We start from the raw sequence: 23,773 nt of genomic DNA, 5'->3' as shown, positions 1-23,773 counted from the left end.
GTGCCGCAACTGGGGATTGAACCCACAACCCAGGTATGTCCCCTGACTGGGAATCGAACCCACAACTTTTTGGTGTATGGGACAAGGCTCCAACCAACTGAGCCACACCAGCCAGGGCTCATTTTTGTTTTAATTTGCAGTTGTCTAATGACATATGATGTTAAGCATCTCTTCATATACTTATGTGCCGTAAGAATATCTCCTTTAATGATGTACATCTTCTTCAGGACTTTGGCCCATTTTTAGATCAGATGGTTAATTTTGTATTTTTGAGCTTTAAGATTTCTTCGTATATTTTGGACAGTAGTTCTTTATTAGATGTATCTTTTGAAAATATTTTATCCCAATGTGTAGCTTAGCTTCTCAGTCTCTTGACGTTGTCGTTCACAGTGTGGAAGTTTTCAATTTTAAGGTAGTCCAGCTTATTGCTTTTTTTTTAATGGATCATGCCTTTGGTGTGATATCTACAAAGTCACCATCATATCCAAGATCATTTTAAGGTTTCTCCTATGTTGTCTTCTAGGATTTTTATACTTTGCATTTTACATTTAAAGTCTATGATCTGTTTTGAGTTAATTTTTGTGAAGAGTGTAGGTCTGTGTCTAGATTCATTTTTTAAAAATATGCTTTATTGATTATGCTGTTACAGTTGTCCCAATTTCTTTTCCCTTTGTTCCCCTCCACCCAGTGACATCCCTCCCTCCAGTTGTCCCCCGCCTTAGTCCATGCCCATTGGTTGTGCATATAGTTCTTCTCAACATCTTCCTGTCTACTCCACTCCCTCCTACTATGCTTCTTAATTCCTGTACCAACTCCCTCCCTTTCCTCCACGCTGACCTCCCCCAAATATGTCCCCCATACTTATAATTATTTTCCTACTTAGTTTGCCTTGTTTCGATTCTCTAGCTTCTGTTGTTGGTTGTTGTGATACAGTTTTCATTTTAATGTTCATAGTTTTGATCCTCTTTCTCCTAAACAAGGCCCTTTAACATTTTATATAACAGTGGTTTGGATCTGATGAACTCCTTCAGTTTTACTTTGTCCTGGAAGCACTTTCTCTGCCCTTCTATTATGAATGACAGCTTCGCTGGATAGAGTAATTGTGGTTGTAGGTTTTAACTTTTCATTACTTTGAATATTTCTTGCCAGTCCCTTCTTGCCTGCAGAGTTTCTTTTGAGAAATCAGCTGATAGTCTTATTGGGACCCCTTTGTACATAATTCTCTTCTTCTCTCTTGCTGCTTTTAAGATTCTCTCTTTATCCTTAATTTTTGACATTTTGATTATAATGTGTGTTGGTGTGGTTCTCCCTGGGTCCAGTATTTTTGGAACTCTCTGTGCTTCCTGGACCTGTAAGTCTATTTCTTTCCCTAAGTTAGGGAACTTCTGCTTCATTATTTTTTCACATAATTTTTCAATTTTTAGTTCTTCTTCTTCACCTTCTGGCAACCCTGTAATTTGGATGTTGGCCCGCTTATAGCTGTCCCATAGGTTTCTGAGCCTCTCCTCATTTTCCTCACTTTTCGTTTCCTTTTTCTGCACTAGTTGACTGTTTGTTCCTTCCCTATGTTCCAATGTGTTGATTTGATTTCCGGTTTTCCTTCCCTCACCACTTGTTTCATATGTGTTTTTGTTCATTTTAGCAGGACTAGCCTTCATTACTTCCCCGTCTTGTTTAAGATCCGCTGTTAGGTCTGTAAGCTTTCTTATAACTAGAACTCTGAACTGTGCCTCAGAAAGATTTCCTATCTGCTGGTCCGATAGATCATATATTTGCTGTCTGGTCAGCTGCGTGATTGGGATCTCTATCATGATCCCTGCCATCCTAACAGTTTTGTGTTTACCTTTGCTTCCTGGGTGGGGCTATCACACCTCCTACACTCACTATAGGGGGCAGACCCCTGTGCACTCATCACTACTGGGCGACCCTTCTCACCACACCATGGCCCTTTGTGTGGGGGTGGGGATCCAAGATGGATTCCTGTCATTCGCTCTCCGCTGAGAGACCGGGAGCCTCCTCCTCCATCCCCATGCCCTCCAGCCCTCACAGTCCGAGGCAACTAGGGGGTCTGCCTTCCCCGGTGTTGGAATCGCGAGCTGACGGGTCTGGTCTGCAGTCAGGGGTGCTCCCCAGGCGCTTCTCGCCTCCCCTTAAATACAGCTGTTTGTGCTTACCGCCTTCCCACCGCCGTCGCCTCAGCTGCTGCCACCAGCACAGCTTGACCTCTCTGCCCTGGCTTCCCCCCTCCTACCCGTCTGGACGAGCACCACTTCTTTATAACTTCATACATTGGACTTCATGTAGCTTTATTTTCTGGAACTTCTGGTTATTTCTGGTTTTGCAGTATAGTAGTTGTATTGCTTCTTAGTTGTGGAGGGAGACAGAGCGTGTCAGTCTAGGCCTCCATCTTGGCCGGAAGTCTAGATTCATTTTTATTTTCCTGCATGTGGCTGTCCAGTTCTTCCAGCATCACTTATTGAAAAGGGTGTCTTTGCTTCATCTATTGCCTTTGCTCCTTTTTCAAAGATCAGTTGATTATGTTTATGTGGATTGATTTCTGGGCTCTGTTCTGTTCCATTGAACCATGTGCCTCTTCTTTCACAAATACTACACTGTCTTGAAGTTAGGTAGTGTCAGGCTCTGACTGTATTCTTTTTTGATATTGAGTTAATTATTCTGGGTCATTTGCCTTTATGTATAAACTTGAGAGTCAGTTTGTTAATATTCACAAAATAAGTTACTTGGATTTTTATTGGGATTGTGTTGAATCTATAGATCAAGTTGGGAAGAACTCATGTCTTGACAATATTGAGTCTTCCTATCCATGAACATGGAATATTTCTATTTATTTAAGGTTTTTTAAAAATATATCTTTCATCAGAATTTGTAGTTTTCCTAGTTTACATCTTGTACATATTTTGTTAGATGTGCAAATATTTCATTTGGGGTTGGTGTTAATGTAAATGGTCATTTAAATTCCACTTGTTCCACTTGCTTGCATCTAGAAAAGCGATTGGCTTTGGTATATCGACTTTGTACCCCATACCCTTGCTATAATTTTCTGTTAGTTCCAGGATTTTTTTGTTGATGGTGGTGGTTCTTTTAGATTTTCTATGTATACAATTCTGTTATCTGTGAACAAGTGCAGTTTTGTTTCTTCCTTTCCAAACTGTATACCTTTTATTTCCTTTTCTTGTCTTATTGCACATTAGCTAGGACTTTCAGTACAGCACTGAAAATAGTGATGAGAAGGGACATCCTTGTCTTGTTCCTTATATTTGTGGGAAACCTCGATCTTCTCAGCATTAAGTATGGTATTAGCTTTAGGTTTTTGGTAGATGTTCTTTATCAAATTGAGGACATTCCCCTTTATTCCCAGTTTGAACAAAGATTTTATCGTGAGTGGGTGCTGGATTTTGTCAAATGCTTTTTCTGTATCTATTGATATCATTGTGTGATTTTTCTTCTTTAGCCTATTGATGTGATGGATACATTAATTGATTTTTGAATGTTGCATACCTGGGATAAGTCTCACTTGGTCATGGTGTATATAATTTTTATACATTGTTGGATTCAATTTGCTAATATTTTGTTGAGGATTTTTGCATCTATATTCATGAGCAATTTGGTCTGTAGTTTTCTTATAATGTTTTTATCTGGCTTGGTATTAAGGTAATGCTGGCCTCATAGAACAAGTTGGGAAGTATTTCTTTTGCATTTATATTCTAAAAGAGATCATAAAGAATTGGTATAATTTTTTCCTTAAATGTTTGGTAGAATTCACCAATGAACCTGTTTGCACCTGGTGCTTTCTGTTTTGGAAGGTTATTAATTATTGATTCAATGTCTGTAATAGATATAGGCACATTCAGATTGTTTATTAACAACTTTTTTAAAGGATAGATTTCTGGAAATAGTATTCTTGGTCATGGGTTTGATGTGTGTGTGTGTGTGTGTGTGTGATTCTGAAAGTAGCACATGCTCATTATTAAATGTATAAACTGTACAGAAATATACCAAGTATAGAAGTAAAAGTTTTCCCACACCCCCTTGCTCCAGACAGACTCCACAGAAATGATCACTGTTAATGGTTTGCTGTGGATTTTTCTAAACATTTTCTATATCTGATTTGAAAATTTGTAAAGGTTTTGATATCTATTGATAAATTGCTTTCCAAAAGACCTGTAATAAGGCATGATCATTTCTAATAGGAATGAGGTTTAATTTTTGTTCATTTTTTTCTTAGAAATATAGCGTGTTATTATAGAAAGCAAAGAACACTTTTAAAGAAGACTTAAATCACCCATAATTTCACTATAAATGACTTACAGTAATGTTTTAGCGTATTTCTCTCTGAGCATAAAACAGTAGCACAAATCACAGATGTCATGTGACAAGCAGAAAGCACCAGAACAAGAGATAGAACATGTCAGCACTGCCCCCACCCCCATCATGCATTGATACTTTAATATAGTAGGAATCATAGACATCTGTAATAGCATCAAAAATAAATAAATAAGCACACAAACAAACAAACAAACAAATAAAAGCTAGCATTTGCGATAAGAAAAATATATATATTGTAGGAATCATCTTTTCTAGCTAGGTTTTTTACTAGTTTGCTTTTTGTTTCTGACCATCTTAACCAGTTTTTCTACTTAAATTTCTTTTTTTTTTTCTGATTTAATATTGTGAGCATTTCTCCATATCTTTAATGTTGTATAAAATCTTGGGATGATTATCCAAATAAATACAAATATGTATCCTTCTCTGGCTTCCCTGAACTAGATTCCTAGAAGAATACTCGTACGAGTACTTTAAAAAAAAGAAAAAAGAATATGAGTACTTTTTAAATGTTTGATCCTTATTGTCTAATCATTTTCCTGGAACATATTAAGTTTACACTGTAGAGGTAATATTTTAATGGAGAGGGTGAGTCGGAAGGAACAAGAGAAGGAGAAAGCTAGGGGGTGCCCAGCATGTAGCCATTACTTATGGTGGGTCTCTGAGAAGTGATCGGCTTGATGGCGGGTGGCTTCTTCCAGCAGTTGAGGCCCTCAGTTTCATGGATCCATGGCCTGAACATTCATTTATTCATTTAACAAATATTTATTAAGCATCTTCTCCATGCTCTGCATTGTTCTAGGCTGAAAATACTGTAGGGATAAGACCAACTTCCTGCCTTTGGGAATGTTATAAGCGCTAACGGGGAATCAGATCATAAGCACATAAACAACTGAGTTTGTAATATAATATCTAACAGTGAAAAAATTATGAAGAAAGATAAAGCAAGGTCTGTGTGGGCATAGAGAGCCAATGTCTGGGCATGATGGTGTCTTTTTAATTGGGCTGGTCAGGAAAGGTCTTTCTGGGGTGGTGATGTTAGAGCTGAGACCTGAATAAGCAGCTGTTGAAAAATCTGGAACCATGGTGATTTTCAGTTCTGGCTGGATATTAGAATCACCTGGGGGAGATTTTTTTTTTTTTTTTTTTCCCCCACCACCGAGGGGGGCAGATTTTTAAAAATCCCAATGCCCAGGACATACTTCAGGCCAATTGAATCAGAATCTCTGCAGCTGGAACCCAGACAGCGACACTTTCTAAGTACCTTGGGTGATTCTCATGTGTAACTAGGGTGGAGAACCAGCCGTCCAGGGAAGCTCTATCCAATAGAAATACAATTCAAACCACAAAGGTAATTTAAAATATTGTAGCAGCCTCATTTAAGAAGTAAAAAGAAACAGGTGACATTAATTTTAATAACATTTAACTTTACCTAATACAGCTAAAATATAACTTCATTATGTAATCAATATAAAAATTATTAATATGATATTCTACATCTTTTGTAACTAAGGCATTGAGACCCAGTGTGTATTTTACATTCAGAAACAAACTGTAATTCACACTAACCACATTTCAGGTGCTCAGTGGAAACCTGTGGCCACCATATTGGACAGCACGGCTGTAGAGGAAGAGCTTTCAGGCCCAGGAAACGGCAGGTATAAAGGCGTTAAGACCTGAACTAATTCTTGAGATTGAGGTACCACTAGGAGGCAAATGTGGTTGGAGGAAAAGAAGGTAGGAATGGTAATAAATGAGGTCAAAGAGAGAGTCATGGCCTAACATTTTGGCTTTTATTCTAAATGCGTTGGAAAGTCATTAGAAATGTTTTGCTCTAATTGACTTTTTTTTTTTAAAGGAGACATCATATTTACTTTATTTATTTATTTATTTTAGAAAGAGAGAGAGAGAGAGAGAGAGAGAGAGATTTGCTGTTCTACTTATTTATGCATTTATTGGTTGATTCTTGTATGTGCCTTGACTGGGAATCAAACATGCAACCTTGGTGTATCGGACAATGCTCTAACAAATGGAGCTACCCAGCCAGGGCTCATTTATGTTTTCAAAGGACCTCTGGCTGCTGCAATGGAAACAGTCTGCATGGAGGGCAGAGTGAAGCAGGAAGGCCCAGAAATAGGCAATTCTATTAGAGAAATAGAGGAAGCTTGGATTTGAGAAGTCATGAGACAGATGCTGAAAAGTTCACGACAGATATTCCAGGGCAGAACTGCTCATAGACTGGATGTGTATCATGAGAGAAAGAGAGGATTCAGAGCTGACGTCAAGATTTTTGCCCTGAGCAAATGATGGCAGAGCTTGGGGTATAGGATGGACATAGGTTTGTGTGTGAAATAAGAGTTCATCTTAAGCATAGACCAGTCAAAATTGGGTGTGTCATCTAAAATCTAGAATGTGCGATTCAGCAAAGGCCAAGTGGTGTGTGAAAAAAGTACGGTAAGTATTCAAGCACTGGAGGTCCCATCTGGTAAGAATACATGTTGAGACAGAGGCTAGGGTATGGAAAAGTAGGAGAAAAAACACACTGCAATAGATTAAACAGAACCTTAAATATCAAACTGAGGGATTTGAAATTTATTTGACAGGGATAGGGGGAGATATTGAACATTTTTGAGCAGTATGATCAGAGCTTAACTTTACATTGACAATGTAAATATATTTAATAACATGAAAAATGCTCATGAAATAATTTTCATTAAAATATTAAGGCCAAGTTGTTTTTTTTTTTTAATCTCATGTTTTAAAAAAATGGCTTGTGTATTAAAAAAAGAGGCTGGAAGGAACATTATCAAAATGTGTCATAGAGATGGTTTCAGTGGTTGGTAAGACTATGAATAGGTTGGGGTTTTTTCTTTCTACTCTATATATGCCAAATTTTCTTTAATTAAGCGTAACTACTTTTGTAATGAGAATAATTTTAGATTAACAACTTAAATATGTGCAGGATTGTAGGGAGTGCTTTGGACGGAAAAGCAGGAATATAGGTTAGGTTTAGTGCAGTAGTCCAGTAGAGAGGGCAGAAGAGGATGAACTGGGACAAGGGCCATGGGAGGAAGAGGGAAATGGAAAGTGTATTGTTTGCCTTCCAACTGGATATGTAAGAAAGCCTTACCACAAACGTGTGATGCTTTGGAGTACGGGCTCTGGAGCCAGGCTCCTGGGGTTTGAATCTGAACTTGGCCACTTACATGGGCAGATTACTCTGTGCTTTTTAAAAATCTGTAAACAGCAATAATAATTCTACTTACCTCATAAGGTTGTTCTATGGAGTAACTGAATGAATGCACGTTAATCACTTAGAACTTTAGCTCATAGTAGGTGCTCGGTATATTAGCTATTATTCTCATTACTTCTGGAGACCTGGCCTCAGTGGAAGGTGATAAAAAATATATAATAGAGTGGACTGGATAGACATAAGTTCCTAAAGTGTTATCCCTAACAGGTCTAATTTTTTTCCAATATATTTATAGATTATACATTAAAAAAATTTTTTTTAACATCAGATGGGTAATGTGCCAATGCTATAACAAGGTTTGAGGGACGCACATGTCACACGAACATGAACACCCAATCATCACACTTATGAACTACGAAAGGATCTACGTTTAAAAAATCTTAATAGTTAAAGTTTTGCCCTGGCTGGTGTGGCTCAGTGGATTGAGCACCAGCCTGCAAACCAAGGGGTCGCTGGTGCGATTCCTGGTCAGGACACATGCTTGGGTTGTGGGCCGGCTCCCTGGTTGGGAGTGTACGAGAGGCAGCCACACATTGATGTTTATCTCCCTCCCTTCCCCTCTCTCTAAAAATAAATAACTAAAATCTTTTAGTAAAATAGTCAAAGTTTTTTGGAACTAGATTGGGTTGTCTCAGATAGTGTGGGCTAGCATCATTGAAGAAGTACAAGTACCACATGGATCATTGTGGCTGGTACAGGACTGTGATTCGAGACTAGTTCTCATCAGATGATGTACTGGGTTTTTTATACAATTAAATTCTTTCCACTAAAGGTAATGTCCTTTATTCTGAGCCCTCTCTAAGGATTTGATGTTCAGGTATTCTTTATTTTATGAAGTACATTATATATAGGCTATTGGTTTTTTCCCTAATAACTTTACTTGGTAATGGCCTTAAGTTTTTGGTTTCTAGATTTTGGGGGGAAATTTTATAGGTCTTTGAGATGTAAGCTTCTGGGAACTAGGGCTGTGGGGAAAGTGAATAATTTGGTTAGGCTGAATTAGGTACTTCTGAATTCCCTCTGACCCTGAGACTCTCATTTCAGGGCCCAGGCTGGACCCCCTCATCCAAGGAGTTACTCTGCACATGTGAGCTTTTAGATGGGGGACTGTTTGAAGATGTGAATGGATCTATACAGCTCTGTCACTACAATGATTGTACAGCTCTTTGAAGATACCCTCCTGGCAGAGTCAACCTGTTTTAGGGACAGCTGCCCTGTGGCCCTGCGCCTCACATATTCTGCATTCAAATTAGCAAGCTTATGCCGAAGCCTTCTGCTGGGGAGGCTCTTTTCTGTGGGCCAGGAGGTGTTACTGAGGTCAGCCCAGCAGGGTCTCTACCGCAAGGAGCTTATTGTCTGATATCTTTCCTATACAGTTTTGTTATCATAACTTCTCAGACCCTCAATTTCCTCATATATAAAATAATAATAACAATAATAAGTACCATCCAACAGCTCCAGAGATATATCTCTTCCTACTTCCTTCACCTCCACCCAGAGCTAGGAAAAAGAACCACACTCTGAGAGGAAGGCGATGAGACCCAAATAGAATGGATGGAGTTACCTTAAAGAGACAGAATGGCTTCCAGGCCAATGAGGCCTGATTGTCACTGGACTGGGAACGTAACATTAACTACAAAGAAAGGTCCAATAGCCCTGGATACTTTTTTTAAAAAGCAAGAGGTCACTGAGTGACTAGGTGGCCTGGTTTGGCCTGAAAATTTTCCCTGTTGCAGAAAGACTCACCTCTCCTGGCCTGTGCCCCCAACCCTGGAACTGTGGCTGCCTCCCTTAGATCCAGTCCCTTACCCATCAAATCCCCTTCTGATTCCCCTCTGGCTGCCCCTGGTGAAAAGCCTGCAGGGAGAGAATGTGCTGGCCAGGGGCCCGGGTGCCTCCATCCTGTCCACTCAGCAGCTGTGTCTCCTACTGTTTGTTTATACTCAGCTGTGTGGGATGCCCCCCATCTTGGGGCCCCAGTGGCCTTGAGTTCATCCTAGGGGTGGAAGTCCCCTCTGGATGTGCTGAGGAGGTAGGCCGGGCATGAGGTGTCTTTGCTGAGGTCATGCCACCGTGAAGCCTTGAAGTTGCCTCCTCAGGCAGTGCCCCGTACCTCCATTGGCCTTACCTTCCCCTCTCTTGAGTTTTTCTAGTTCAGCTCCCAGTGTCCTTGTAAAGATGAAACTATGCTAGTTAGTGGAGGACAAAGCATTTTCTAAAATGGTTAACATGAGACACATGTAAACCATAATCATCTTTTTTAAATGGGATCAGTGTATAAACTCTGAAAAGTATAATATGCCCTATGGAACTCGCCTAATTCTGTTGGAAGCCAAGAGCCTGGGGGAATTGACAGTTGGGCTCAAGACAAATAGCGGATTGGTCCTCCACCCTGTAGCCCCCTTTTATGGGTTGACAGTAGTGCCAGGAAGAACTAAGATGGGAACTGAACCGTGCTGTGGTTCAACAGGTGGCTGCCTCTCTGTGACCCCAGCTAAATTGGGCTGTTGTTTAATGGTAACGAGGGTACTTGGGACCCTCCATCAGGAACCCTGTGCAGAAAGCCGGTGAGTTTCCAGTTAAGCTCAAGGGCAGAGCACATCATCACGTGGTACACGATACACTGAAGTCAGGCTGTTGTTTTTCCAGCAGACTAAACTGAGCCCCCAACAAGCCCCAGCTGCTCCTGCCAAAGGGGTGAGGCTTCGTGCCTGCTTAACCAGATCTTGCTGATGACAGACACCCCTGCCAAGGGCCCACTGGAGCTGGATGCTGGGTGCTGTTGCACATCTAGAGTGGCTCAGGTGTTCCTCTCCAAGGTGGCATGCTCTAAGTGGTTTAGACGTGCATTTATATTTAGAAATCACTTGAGAAGTTAGAGGCTGGGTGGGGATAGGGGAGTGATAGTGTCAACATTAGCTATGCTGAGTACTATTCTAAGGATTTAGTGTGTGTTATCTCATTTAATTCTCACCCTAGAATCCCTGTATGTAGATCCTAATTTACAGATGAGGAAACTGAGGAACAGATGGCTTACTTGAACTGTTCGAGATTGTACAGCTACTAAAAAGTGACAAAACCAGGATTTAAACCAGTCAGGAAGTCTAACTGCAGAGTCAGAACTCTTTATTATTATTGTCATTTTTCCAATGCATACCTAAGGCAGAGAGAGACTTGTCAGGTCACATAGTTGGTATGTGGTGGATCTGGGAGTTAAAACAGGTCAGTCCAGCAGCAGGACCCACACTGGTAACCACCACTCTATTTTACATCCATGATTGCTTTTAATATTCAATCGTAATCCCTAATATAATATTCTATATACTATAGTACAATATTCTGTCATAGTATATTATTCTATTATAGTATAATACTCTATTATGGGGTTACAATTTATTAAATGAAGCTTTTATTGTTGGACATTTAGGTTGTTTCCATTCTTCACTATTTTAAATAAATACCAAGTTTTTTTCTTAAGAGAGAGAAATGGTAAGAAGTTGTTTGGTTTATTAGTTTGTTTGTTTGTTTTAAAGGATTTAGAACAGATGGGCTGAGCTCTCAGAGGCTAGAAGGATTGCAGGCTTCAAGTTGACTGCTTGAATGGAGAATGAAATTCTGATTAGGAGGGTTGCCAGTGTGGAGAGAAGAAAGGAGCAGGCTCTGTGCTTTAGCCTAGGATTTGGCAGTGCCTGCTGAGATAGACAGTTTGGGATGCATTTCAGAACTATCTGTGATTCCCACTTTGGCTATTTTAGTGTTCTCTAGCACCATCTTGTTGACATCTCATTGACATTGTGTAGGTATGCGGCTGGGGGTGGGCAGAGAGAGAGCCCATTCTCTTCCCCAGATCACCCATGTGCATCCATCTGAGGTCCCTCCATCTGTCTATCGCATGTCCCTTGTCCCTTCTTCCCTTCTCCACCTCAGTCTTCCTTTGAGGTTATCCCCTTCAGGTTCCATATTCCAGGTGAAAAACAGGAGGAGGCCTGAGGGTACCATATGTGGCGATGACCTCAATGGCCTTCGTTCATTGAGCCTCAGCATGGTACTGAGCACTTGCCAGGCCTCATCTCTTTTATTGTCACAGAGCTTAATGAGATGAAGACCATTATTAAACCAGCATGTTACAGAGGAGGAAAAGGAGTCTTCAAGAAGATAAAGGCTTGCCCTGGCTTGTATGGCTCAGTGGATTGAGCGCCAGCTTGTGAACCAAAGGTCGCTGGTTCAATTCCCAGCCAGGGCGCGTGCCTGGGTTGCAAGCCAGGTCCACAGTTGGGGGGGCATGTGAGAGGCAACCAACCATACATTGATATTTCTCTCCCTCTCCCCTTCCCCTATCTCTAAAAATAAATTATATATATATATATATATATATATATATATATATATATATATATATATATATATGTATGTTTAAAAAAAAAAGAAGATGAAGACTTGCCCAACTTGCATAGAGCCAGGGCCTGGTAGAGTCAGGATTCAGAGCCACATCTCTCTAAACTCCACAGTCACATATTAATCACCATGTATTCTTTATAGCCTTCAGGATGCACTATAAACGGGATGCTGTAGCTTAGGGTCAGTGGGGAATCTTCAGAAAATCAGCAAGAACATGTTCAATGATCTGCATTCTGTGTACACCTGATGGGCTCACTTAGAGAATGTTGAAATTGCACAGAATCCCAGAAGTATCTCTTTCCTACCTCTTTTTATTATTATTAAATATTTTATTATTTATTTTTAGAGAAAGGGGAAGGGATGGAGAAAGAGAGGGAGGGAAATATCGATGTGTGGTTGCCTCTCACTTACCCCAAACTGGGTACCTGGCCTGCAACCCAGGCAGGTGCCCTGACTGGGAATCGAACCCGAGACCCCTCAGTTTGCAGGCCGGCGCTCAGTCCACCGAGCCACACCAGCCAGGGCCCTACCTTATTTTTAAAGTGTGGCAAATGAGATCCACAGAGATCACCAACTTGCCTAAGGGTCAGATGGTGGCCAAACCAGGTTAGATCCAGGGTCTTCTGATGCCTACCCAGTGGCTCCTCGAGAAGCAAACAGCTCTTCAGCTCTATTCTGCAGGGAACCTTGGGAGCAAAAGCATGTATCAGAAGGGCGGGTTCAGGAGAATCAGGAGTGGTTTGGCAGGGCTGGGCAATGCTAGGGTTCAAGGGAGACGTGGAACCACAAGGATCCTCTGGTTGTTCGCTCCCTGCTCCCACACCTAAATTCCAATTCCACTGCACAGAAACATACACGAGGGGTGATTGGCAGGAAGGCATTGTGGCTGAGATTCATAAGATGCCTCACCTTTCTGAGCCTCAGTTTCTTTTTCCTCAAAATGAGGTTATAACTACTTATTGTATGAGGCCACTGTGAGAATAAAATGAGATAATTGTAAAGAAACTGGCACAAGTTTGTGGAAAGAAGAGAAGAATCTTGGGGTTGAGTTGGTGGAAAAAAGAGAACACAGATTCAGTAAGCAAATTTATAATTTCAACAAAAGGCCAAGTATTTCTTAATTTCATCTGATTCATTATTTCTGATAGGACCTGTCAGTGGGGTGTTCATTTCACTTTCCCCACATGGAGGTGGGTTGTACTAGTGATGCAAACTCTCTGCTCCCTCTCTTTGGTGAAGAGGGAGGGATGGCCCTGGCCGTGTTGTTCAGTTGGTTGGAGCGTTGTCCCATACACCAAACGGTTGCGGTTTTGATTCCCGGTCAGGGCACATACCTCCATTGGGCGTTTGATCCCTGGTTGGGCATGTATGGGAGGCAACCAATCAATGTTTTTCCTCAACATTGATGCTTTTTTCTCTCTCTCTCTCAAATCAATGAACGTATCCTGGGGTGAGGATTTTTTTTAAAAAGAGTGTGGGATGGGTTAGATCCACTTGGGCTCGGGGATACTACAGGATTGCCTTTTGCTTTCTGTCTTGAAAGGCGGGGAGATAGAGAGGGAGGGTTACTAATATAAACTTGAAATCCAGACTCTTTCTAAAGTACATGTTCTCAGCTATGTGGCCTCAAACGAACCTCAGTTGTCTCTTTACCACGGGTCATTGAGATGGCCACGTAATAGCCACTTTACATGCCGTATCTTATTTAATCATCAGAAAAGCCTGCAAGATAGATATTACCATCCCGTTATAGACAAAGAAGAAAAGCACGGTTCAGGGAAGTTAAGTAATTTGTCAAAGGTCACACAGCACACAGCTAGCAAGTGATAGACATGAGATGTAAGCCCAGGTCTGACCCCAAAGCCTGTGCTTTCCATGACCCAGGGTAATTTCATATTTTGTTGGGTCTAAAGCTTATGCAATTTTTGAAAACCTCTTTAAGAAGAAACAATATAAAATCACAAATATAAGAGATACAAAGTGAATATTTAGATTTTGAAATAAAATCACAACAAATTATAAAATATGTTAAAGCCGAACCATCGTAAAATCCAGAAAAATAACATAATATCTATGTTAACCGCTTGCCCCTTCTCTAGGACACCTATTTCCACATCTTTTAGCTGCATCCTCTTTGGTTACATTTCCATATGACAATGATTATGTAATGTCTTCCACATGTAGAATAAAAAAAGATAACCCAGTATTCCCCTAGCGTGGTTGATTGGAGGTTTTTAAATTATTGATAGTGTAGAAAGAATTGTTTCAGCTTCACAGGTCATTATTGGTCAGGGCATATACATAGTAGGATAGTTGTCAAGTTTGGGGAAAACTCCATCAAAACTTTGTTCATATATGAGTCATAAGCACTTCATATATTCTGATATAGTGATTTATCTAAAATAATATTTAAATTGTGATACCTCTTACCCTGTTTGCTGTTTGTGTGAAATGAGCAAAAATTTCTCATCTTTTCCAGTACAGCTTCCCCTCTCCTACCACTTGAGGTGGAATGAAGATGGTTTACATTAATAGAAAGATTCATAATCAACTCCTTTTTCATAAATCTATGACCTTTTAGAGGGAATTCATTACAAAATACCGGATGTGAAACCATTTGAAGCATTTGAATGATTCGGCCTGGAAAGGGGAAAGCTGGAGGAAGCAAATAACCGAGTTCAAGGATGTGAGCCTTAGTTGCTCTTAGAATCATTCATTAGACTCACCAGCTGTATATGGGTCGGGGCTCAAGGTAGCTGCCTAGTTAATTAGCAGGTTCTGAAAGTCACTTTGAGCAGTTCGCCCTAAAATGGGTACGAAGTATAATAGAGAAGTCTGAATGAGGACCCTAAAAACTGCCTGGCTGTGGACTCAAGGTGTGGCCCGAGGTCCTGCAAATGCTGTGGGAGGTGGTGAGTTAGACATGCACACTCTCAGGCTCCATCCAGAGCTGCTGGATGGGAGTCTGTATTTTCACGAAGTCCTGGGTGATTCTGCTTAGGTGATCGTCTGAGAAGCCCTGGACTGCAGACTTGAGCAGATCTTGCCAAGGTGCCGCGCCCCAGCTTGGCAGTTGGTCTTCTTCCTCTCTGGGTCCTTAGCCTTGGAAACTGGCCTCTCTTCTAGCATCATTTATCTTGTTGATTCATTACACCTCTATTTCAGGCTGAGATTATTCCTCTTTGATTTCCTGCCCATCTCAGTGCCTGGCACACAAGGGTGCCATTTACAGAATACCCACTGTATGCCAAGAGAGGTGAAGACCTCTCTTCCCTCGTTTGGCCTTCACCCCAACCTTGTAGGCTGAAACAAATATCCCCATTTTATAGAAGAAACTGAGGCTCTGTCACCTGCCTCAGGTCACAAGTGGCAGTGCTGGAATCAAATTCAGGAGTGTCTGATTCCAGAGCCTTCAGTAGAGGATCAGTAAGTATTTGTTGAATCACTTACTTATTTACTTGTGTAGTCATCCAAGCGTCTATTAATGTTCTCATTTATTCATTGAAGAGACTCAGGGAAAGATAAGAAAGGAGTAGAATCTGCTTCCTCTTGGTGAACTATTTTTAGAACAAGCGCTGTCTGTTGTCACCTTTCCAGGCTGCGCTGCCCAGGAGAGACCCCAGAATGTCCAGCTTGGTGGCTCTGTTGCCCTGGGACTCTGGAGGTGGCACTCCTTCATCACCCCACGCTTTTCGAAATGTCCTCCATGACTCAGCAAAGAAACCCTGGGTCTGAAATCAGAGATGAGGCAAAAGGAAAAAAAAAACCCTCAAGAATGTTTTCTTTTCCTGGAGGAATTTCCCTTTCATATCTCTCATTCCTCTGCCAGGCAATCCAGGAAGCCATTGGCCTGTGGTCAGCCATGACCCCCAGTCCAGTTTCTCTAGGACTTGCCCCTCCCCACCCCACCCCAGGCCTGGGGGACAGCATCGGGCCTTCTTCAGTGGTCTCTGATTCTGGGCCACTGGGGGCTTACAGCCCCTCTCCTTAGTTTGTCCTTAAGTAGTAAAATCCAAACCCTAAACCCAAAATACCTGGATTCAAATTCTGCCTCTACCTTTTACTAGGTGTGTGGACTTGGGCAAGTTACTTCACCTCTCAGTGCCTCAGTTTCCTTCTCTGTAAAGTAGGAATAACAATAAATTAGAGCAGTGATTTTCAATCACTTTCCTCTCATGATACACAAACTAATACTAAAATTCTGCAGCACACCAAAAAAATGTTATATTTATTGCTGATCTGACCCCCCCAAAAATAGGTATAATTTTGATTCATTCACACCAGATAACTATTGTTGTGTGGACTGTTGTCATTTTTTTTATTTGACAATCTAAGGGAAAAGAGGTCCGTGCCCCTGACCAAATAGTCGTGTATTTCATGTTTAAAAAGTTCTGTTGCACACCAGTTAAAATTGCTGAATTAGAGAATGAAAATAATTAATGTAAAGCATTTAGTACAATGCCTGACACAAAGTAATTGCTATGTGACTGTTGTTATTCTTTTTTTTTTTTAATTGACTTTAGGGAGGGAGGGGGAGAGAGAGAGGGAGGAGAAAGAGAGAGAGAGTGAGACAGAGGGACAGAGAGAGAGAAGCAACAAATCGATGTTATTGATGTATTCACTGGTTGATTCTTGTATGTGCCCTGACCACCAGGGATCAAACCCACAACCCTGGTGTACCGGGACTATGCTCTAAAACTGAACTACCCAGCCAGGGCCTTGTTATTCTTGTTATTATTAATTATGGGACAGTTATTAATACCTGGAGGAGACTTGAGTGAACTCATGCTAAACCTCTTCTCATTTGTTCTAGTTTCACCCCAGAATTTGCTTGAGTTCTCTATTATTCATGTGGTAGAAAACTTAACGGGGCAACTGCAAATGAATGAATAAATTAATAAATTAGAAAGCTTCCGGTTGCCTTTTGAAATGAGACTAACTTGGTGGATGAAGAAGTATGACTCAATAGATTGTTGATTTGGGAATAACCCTATTCATTCTAGGTGGGGGTGGCCCTCTGAGAATTTCCACTCATAGGATGGAGAAACCTGCCTACTAAGAGAGTTCACTGACAGAGTGATAAATTACGTGTGAAGATATACAGACCGTAGCGGAGGGAGAAAGTAATTCTTGGCTAGAGGGGGCTTGTGATTCTCAGTTCTGGATGTGTTTCAAAATCACCTGGTGATAAACAATACAGAACCTCAGCCCCACTTCTGGAGATTCTGATATCCAGGACTGGGAGTGGAACAGGGGCATCAGAATTTTCAACAGCACAGGAGGCTTTCAGGAATGAAGCCATTCGGTAAACGGGGACAATGTAATAGCAGCACGTACTATAAACTGGACTTCTTAGGTACATTTCTCTCACCCTCATAACCACCGCATTTAAAAGGTTAACAACCTAATGTTTTGGCCAAGGTCACACAGCAGAACCCACACTTTAATTCAGGTCTGAATCTAAAGACCTAATGTATTTTGCTACATCACACACTGCAGGAGGTCTGCCTGGAAGAACCTTCCCCTGAAATTGGAATTAAGTTCCTCTGCCCTGATGTAAACTCTAAAATGGATACATCACAGGTCAGAGCAAAGCTATGCAACTGCTTGAAAGAGACAACAAAGGCTCCCGGGAGCTCTGGCTCAACCTTAACCCTGGTCCTCTATTAACATATCTAAAGAAAGAATGCGTCAGTGGGGGTGGGAGGGTGCTTGGGCTTGTTAGTTTGATACTACTTGGGCGGCGGGAGGGGTCCACGTCCTGCCGACCCCTGGCAGCCTTGTGAGCTCTCCGTTCTCTCCTGACCTCTCTGGCTGTGGTTTCCTTCTGAGGCTCTTTCTCCACCTACCCTTTAAATGTGGGTGTTCTCTGCAGTCCACTCTCCCCACATTCCCTAGGTGGCAGCTGAGACTTACAGAGGAGTGTACTCCTGACGTGCAGACTTACAGACATCAAGGCTAAGATGGGGGAGAAGGAAGGGTGTCTTCAGACATGACTGGAGTTCACATCCCAGCTGGGCCCCTTAGAACTTATTTTACGTTATTATTATTTTTTTATCGATTGATTTTAAGAGACATAGAGAGAGAAACATCACTTTGTTGTTCCACTTATTTATGCATTCATTGGTTGTTTCTTGTATGTGACCTGACCAGGGATCGAACCCTCATCCTTGGTGTATTGGGATGTTGCTCTAATCAACTGAGCTACCTGGCCAGGGCCCTACATTATTTTTTTCAGTCTCAGTTTCCTTATCTGTGAAATGGGATAGTAATGCCTACCTTAAATGATTGTTGTGAGGATGAAAATAGACACGAGGCATTCCAAGTACACAGTAAGAACTTGATAAAGACTACTTTTTATTATGTCCAGCTGGTGTGGGACATCACCTGAATGTCTGTAGACTCGTCAAAAGCAACATGCGAAATAGGGAGTGTTTTCCCCTAAATCTGTTCTTCCTAATCAGAGGAAATGGAAACACCTTCTATCCAGCCGCAGAAACCAGAATCATCCAGGACTACCCCTCCCTCCACCACAATTCAAATGGCCACTGAGTTCCAGTGATTCTATTTCCTGCATTTCTTCTACTGGCATAAGTTGCTCTTAGAATTTCTCACTAAGTTATTGCAAGAACCTCTTAATAGCTTTCTCAGCTTACTCTTTCCCCAACTCCAAATGCTTATATACTTATGTTCTGGTCCATGTTAACACCCTTTAATAGCTCTCAGTTGCCGTCAGGGCACAACTCAAATTCTACTGCAGCCGCGAGGCCTTCCTGTGCAGCCCTGGTTCCTGCCGCCATCCTGTCCTACACCCTGACCCTCCCTGGTGGCAGTGCTAAACCACACACCAAATATGCCGGGTTTTCTTGCCTCACTTCATCATGGCCGAGAGTTTCCTGGGAGAAGACCACGTGCACACACAGTTACACACACACGCACACACTCTCACACTCAGAGCAGGTGCCTTTCTCCCAAGGTTTCCATCTCTCTTTCCAATAAGACTCAGAGCCCCCACCTCCTCTTGAGCATCTCTGGGTGTCTGGCATGTGGCAGGCTCTCAGTGGGAGGCTCTTTTAATAAAATTTAACATTTACGGATCCTTGGTGTGGGCCAGGTTTCTAAACACTTAACATCCTCAACTCTATGGGGTAGGTATGTTTTATTCATCATTCTACCATATTTATTGAACAATTCCCTCTGGTCAAGCCCTGGCCCAGGCACTGGGATATGGCAGGGTAAGGAGGATGAGGAGTGCTAGAGGTGGAGGAGGTGCTCCTATTTATCTAGGGAGGTTCGGAAGAACCTCTCTGAACAGGTGAAAATTGAGCAGAGACATGGCAGAGGGGAAAGGAGCTGGGTGGGTGTCTAGGGGAAGAGTGGTTCCAGCAGAGGGAGTGGCCAGGACAGAGGAAATCATTAGCCCCACTTGACAGGTTAGGAAACCAAGTGTCTAGGTGAGTCATCCAAAGTCACAGAGTAAGTGGCAGAGCTGGGTTTCAAACCCAGGTTCTGCAACTCCTGACTCACGCTGTTAGCTGCTGCTTGACAGTCTTTCGTGGGAGACAGTGGGTGCCTTACTGAGGGCAAGCTGGCTCTCATCCCCTGGTTGGAGTTTGGCTTCCCATGTCAAGGAGAGCATGGTGAGCTGACCCGCTGGCCTGGCATTCAGGTTCACTTGGTGCCTCTGTTTTTCTGTTGTCTGTTTCTTTTTGTGGCCTTTACTGAAGACAGTTAGATGTGTCTACTCTCCAGGCAGCCTCAAAAAGCACGCTGCTCCTGCAAAACTGAGGACGAGACCCTGAGATACGGTGACTTGTCAAGGCCCATCTCCCCTCACTGGTCAGTAGTCGAGGTGGCCTCTGTGGCAACCACCGTATCTCACCCCACACTTTCCCTTAAACTTCAGCAGGAGGAACTGGGGCGCGCATCCTTGCAGAGGCGGTATTTGAGCTGGCCTCGAAGGACATGGAGCAAATTTTCAAGAGAGTGGGAGTAGGGGATTTGGGCAGAAAGAAGGGTGCGGGCTGAGCAAAAGCATCAATGTTGGACCATTCAGTGGACCTGGGATATAGGTATAAGGAAGACGTGTGTCTTGGGGGGGGGGGGGGGGTAAGGCTCCAGGGAGAATGTAGGGTAGATCATGGCAACCTTTTTTTATTTTTTAAATGACAGACTTTGCACGTCATTTCAGACAGGTAGTCTGGATTTTATCCTGAAGACATTGAGATTTTAAGGGTTTAAGAAGCAAAGGAAGTGCATTCCTGAGGCTTTTGAAGGAGAGCTTGGGCAGTAGTGGGGAGTGTGGGTTGAAGAGGGTGAATAGAGGTAGAGAAACCAGTGAGAGGAAGCAATGTTGCACCACTGTTAGATGGGGACACCTGAGCATTTAGTGGAGGGGCCAGGTTCCAGAGACGTTTTGGAGACAGAGGTGACAGTATCTATTTAGAGGTTAATGTGGACATTTGGAGCTGGAGGAGCTGAAAAGGAATAACATCAGTGGTTTCAGCTTGGGTGGCCCAGTGGATTGTGGGTAAGTGACACCTAATACAAAAGAGGAGGGGCAGGGTGTGAGCATCTTGTGCTGGGGGCACCTGTGTGACATCCAGGTGGGGATATGAGCTGGGAGTTCAGGATGGAGGTTAGAACTGGAGAAATATGAAAGCTGAGGCTGAAGGTGTAGAATAAGGTCTCTATAAAGTGTATGTGAGAAACCACAGGCCTTGGCTTAAACCTTGGAAGGGGGCTGTAGCTCTAGAAGCCTGCGAAGGAAAGAGGAGCCGGGGCAGGAGCTGGGGGTGACTGTTTTGATTAAGGCGTCACTGGGACTATTTGACTCACCTCAGTGTCTGGTAGTAGGCGAAGGAGGCCCCACGTCGGGGGGAGCACGTAGTTGAACTACTCTGGGTTATCTGCTCAGAGACACTCAGACCAGTGTTGCTTCTGGTCATTCTGGGCCTGTTTCCATGGCCTTTGTGGGAGCTGCCTATTTCCTCTGTATATGCCCAGCCTCCCACTGCCGAGGGAAAACTCCTGAATGTGGGCATCCTGACTTCTCCCCGCCACTCTCCAGGAATCTCAGTGGGCTTTGCACACTGTAGGGCTGAGAATGCTAGAGAAGGGCTGAATGACTGAACAGAATGGGCAGCAGCATTGCACTTGGTCCGCTGCTTCTTGAGTTCCTTTTTAAAGGCAACATCTGGTTTACTGGAATGGTTATAATCTGCTCTCTGAGTCTTGAGTGGCGTCAGGTTGGCTCCATCCATTGGTCCATCCATCCATTCTGTATCAGACTTTTGCCAGTGTAAATATCTACTAAAGGTTGAGCATTTTGAACATGTGATTGGGGGGCTCCCAGCACTTTTTATGCATTACATTGCATTACAACAGGGCTCTGAGGTAGACACTGTTTCCCTCTTTCACAGGCAAGGAATCAAATAATTTCCCCCAGGTCACACAGGTAAGTGGTAGAGATGGGGTTCCGCCCCAGGTCTAACTCCAAGGCCCTTATGCTCTCAGTAACTCATGTTAAGGCCTCCCTAGGTAGAAAAGACCATATAATTTATTATCCAGACTGGAATGATTTTTAAAATATTTTATTGAGCTATAATTTTCATACCATGGAATTCTCCTATATAAAGTACACAGTTGTGTGGCTTTTAGTACATCTAGAGCTGTGCAGTCATCACCATAATCTAATTTTAGAACATTTTCATCACCCCCCCAAAAAAACCCAGTACCCATTAGCAGTCGCTCCCCATTGCTATCACCACCCCAGCCCTAGGCAACCACTAATCTATTTTCTGTCTCTATAAATTTGCCTATTCTGAACAATTGATATAAATGGAATCATGATATGTGGTCTTTGTGTTCACTTCTTTCACTTACCATAATGTTTTGAGGGTTCATTTATGTTGTAGCATGCCTCATTGCTTCATTCCTTTTTATAAATGTTAGAGCATGCATCAGTACTTCATTCCTTTTTATGAATGACTGAATGACATTCCATTATATGGATATACAAAATTATATTCATTATATTTGTTCATATGTTGACAGACTTTTGGATTGTTTCCACTTTTTGGCTAGTATGAATAATAATAATAATGCTCTTGCATTTGAATACCAGTTTTTGTGTGGATGTGCTTTTATTTTTCTTGGGTATATGTCTCATATACATATACCTAGGAGTAGAATTGCTAGGTTATATGGCAACTATGTTTAACGTTTTGAGGAACTGCCAGACTTTTCCAAAGTGGCTGCACCATTTTACATTCCCATCAGCAGTGTATAAGGGCTCCAGTTTCTCCACATCCTCACCAACACTTGTTATTCTAAACTGGGACACTTTTGAGAGTGAAGGGTGCAGCATTAATAATTATACCAGGACACCAGTACTAACTGGAACATATTCTGAGTTTACTTAGATACCCAAAACTAGAAGATTCAATTCCTGATTTCAGGGAACTTTCTGGCCACATGATGAGTCAAAGCCCAAAAACCCACATACTTGAGTTAATTAAAGAATCAAGTAAAGGTAAATTATTAAGAAGGAAAGCAAAGTACATTTTATTTCCCCCAGGAGATTTTTTTTCTCTTTAAAAGAAAAGAACTGTCTTACTTATCATTGTATTGTCCTTGGCCCCAGGAGATCTTGGTGTTTGATAAGAGTCTCAGTAAGGACCTGTGGAATAAATGAATGAGAGAATGAATGATACAAACTCTCCTGGAGGGAATGTGAAAAATAAAAAAATAGAATGAGTTCAATGGCAGGCAGGTACTTGTGAGTTTGGGGGAAGTATGAGTCTTTTCTTTTTGCTCAGCGTTTAATAACACTAATGACAATTTAAAAGGGAAAAACGAAATCACCTACAATTAGAGGATCTTAACCTGGATTTTGTAAGTGTGACTGGCTGAAAAGAAGTGGAGGAAAGACCTTCCAAGCTTGGGAATTGCAGGAGCAGGGAGTCTGGAACCAGACCACATCTTTATGCAGAGTACCTCCTGCTGCAGCTTAACCAAATCTGGGAATAAAAGGTGTGGTGCCTATCCCCAGGAGTTTCCAATCTTTGGGGGAAAATAGGATTTATTCTCAGGAAACAATGAGACTAGTGTAAAACAATCATTACCTTGCTCTGTGCCCTTGGGCAAGTCAGCCCCTTCTCTGGGCCAGTTGATCCTTCTGGCTTTCAGTTTCCCTGATCTCTAATGCTATTAATACAGCCCTGGGGGGCCAGGAGCTGGGGCTTAAAGGAAGGAGCTGGATTTGGAGAAAGGACCAGGATGCCAGTGGTGGATGATAGTGCTGTGGGGTGAGCGGGAGTGCTCCAGCTGAGATAAAATTGGATAGGATGGCGGGGCCTCTTGAAGGAGAACTTGAAAAGCCAGCCGGTTGACTTTAAATTTGACCTGATAAGCAGGTCCTTGGACTGGGGATGAAAGGAGTGTCCGTGAGAGATTAATCTGATGGCCCTGCGCCATAGATGGGGATCTGTCTGGAAGCTATGAAGACTGCGAGGCTCTGAGGGAGGCTTTTGCAATTGTAATGTAGGCCCAGCTCCTCTCTTTTCTTCTTCAGGCCCAGCCTTTCAAAAGAGGGTTTGAAACTCCTCATGCCTGTCTCATGTTACATGTGGTTTCCGTTGAAGTTTAATTTTCCTTAACCATAAGTAATTTAAAGTAAATATAGTATTTGATAACAGTTATGGCTGTATTATGGACCATAATCCTATATGTGTATACGTTTCTAAGGCAGAATATTAGACTTCAAATAAATTTCAG

The 23,773-nt window shown here is 42.2% G+C and overlaps 1 protein-coding gene and 1 non-coding gene across 2 annotated transcripts in view; one reads left to right on the top strand and one right to left on the bottom strand.

The window, feature by feature from the left end:
• Nucleotides 1–23,773, top strand: part of CCND3 (cyclin D3) — a 92,419-nt gene that overhangs the window by 44,432 nt on the left and 24,214 nt on the right. The gene's annotated exons all lie outside the window — the stretch shown is intronic.
• On the bottom strand, nt 7,860–7,961 carry LOC150007005 (small nucleolar RNA U13). The gene has a single exon (XR_016512210.1). It is a non-coding gene; the product is annotated as a small nucleolar RNA U13 (small nucleolar RNA).

This window comes from Furipterus horrens, unplaced genomic scaffold (genome assembly GCF_987537825.1).
Source record: "Furipterus horrens unplaced genomic scaffold, mFurHor1.1.pri manual_scaffold_6, whole genome shotgun sequence".
NCBI lineage: Eukaryota > Metazoa > Chordata > Mammalia > Chiroptera > Furipteridae > Furipterus > Furipterus horrens.
This window is presented reverse-complemented; position numbering and strand designations above follow the sequence as displayed.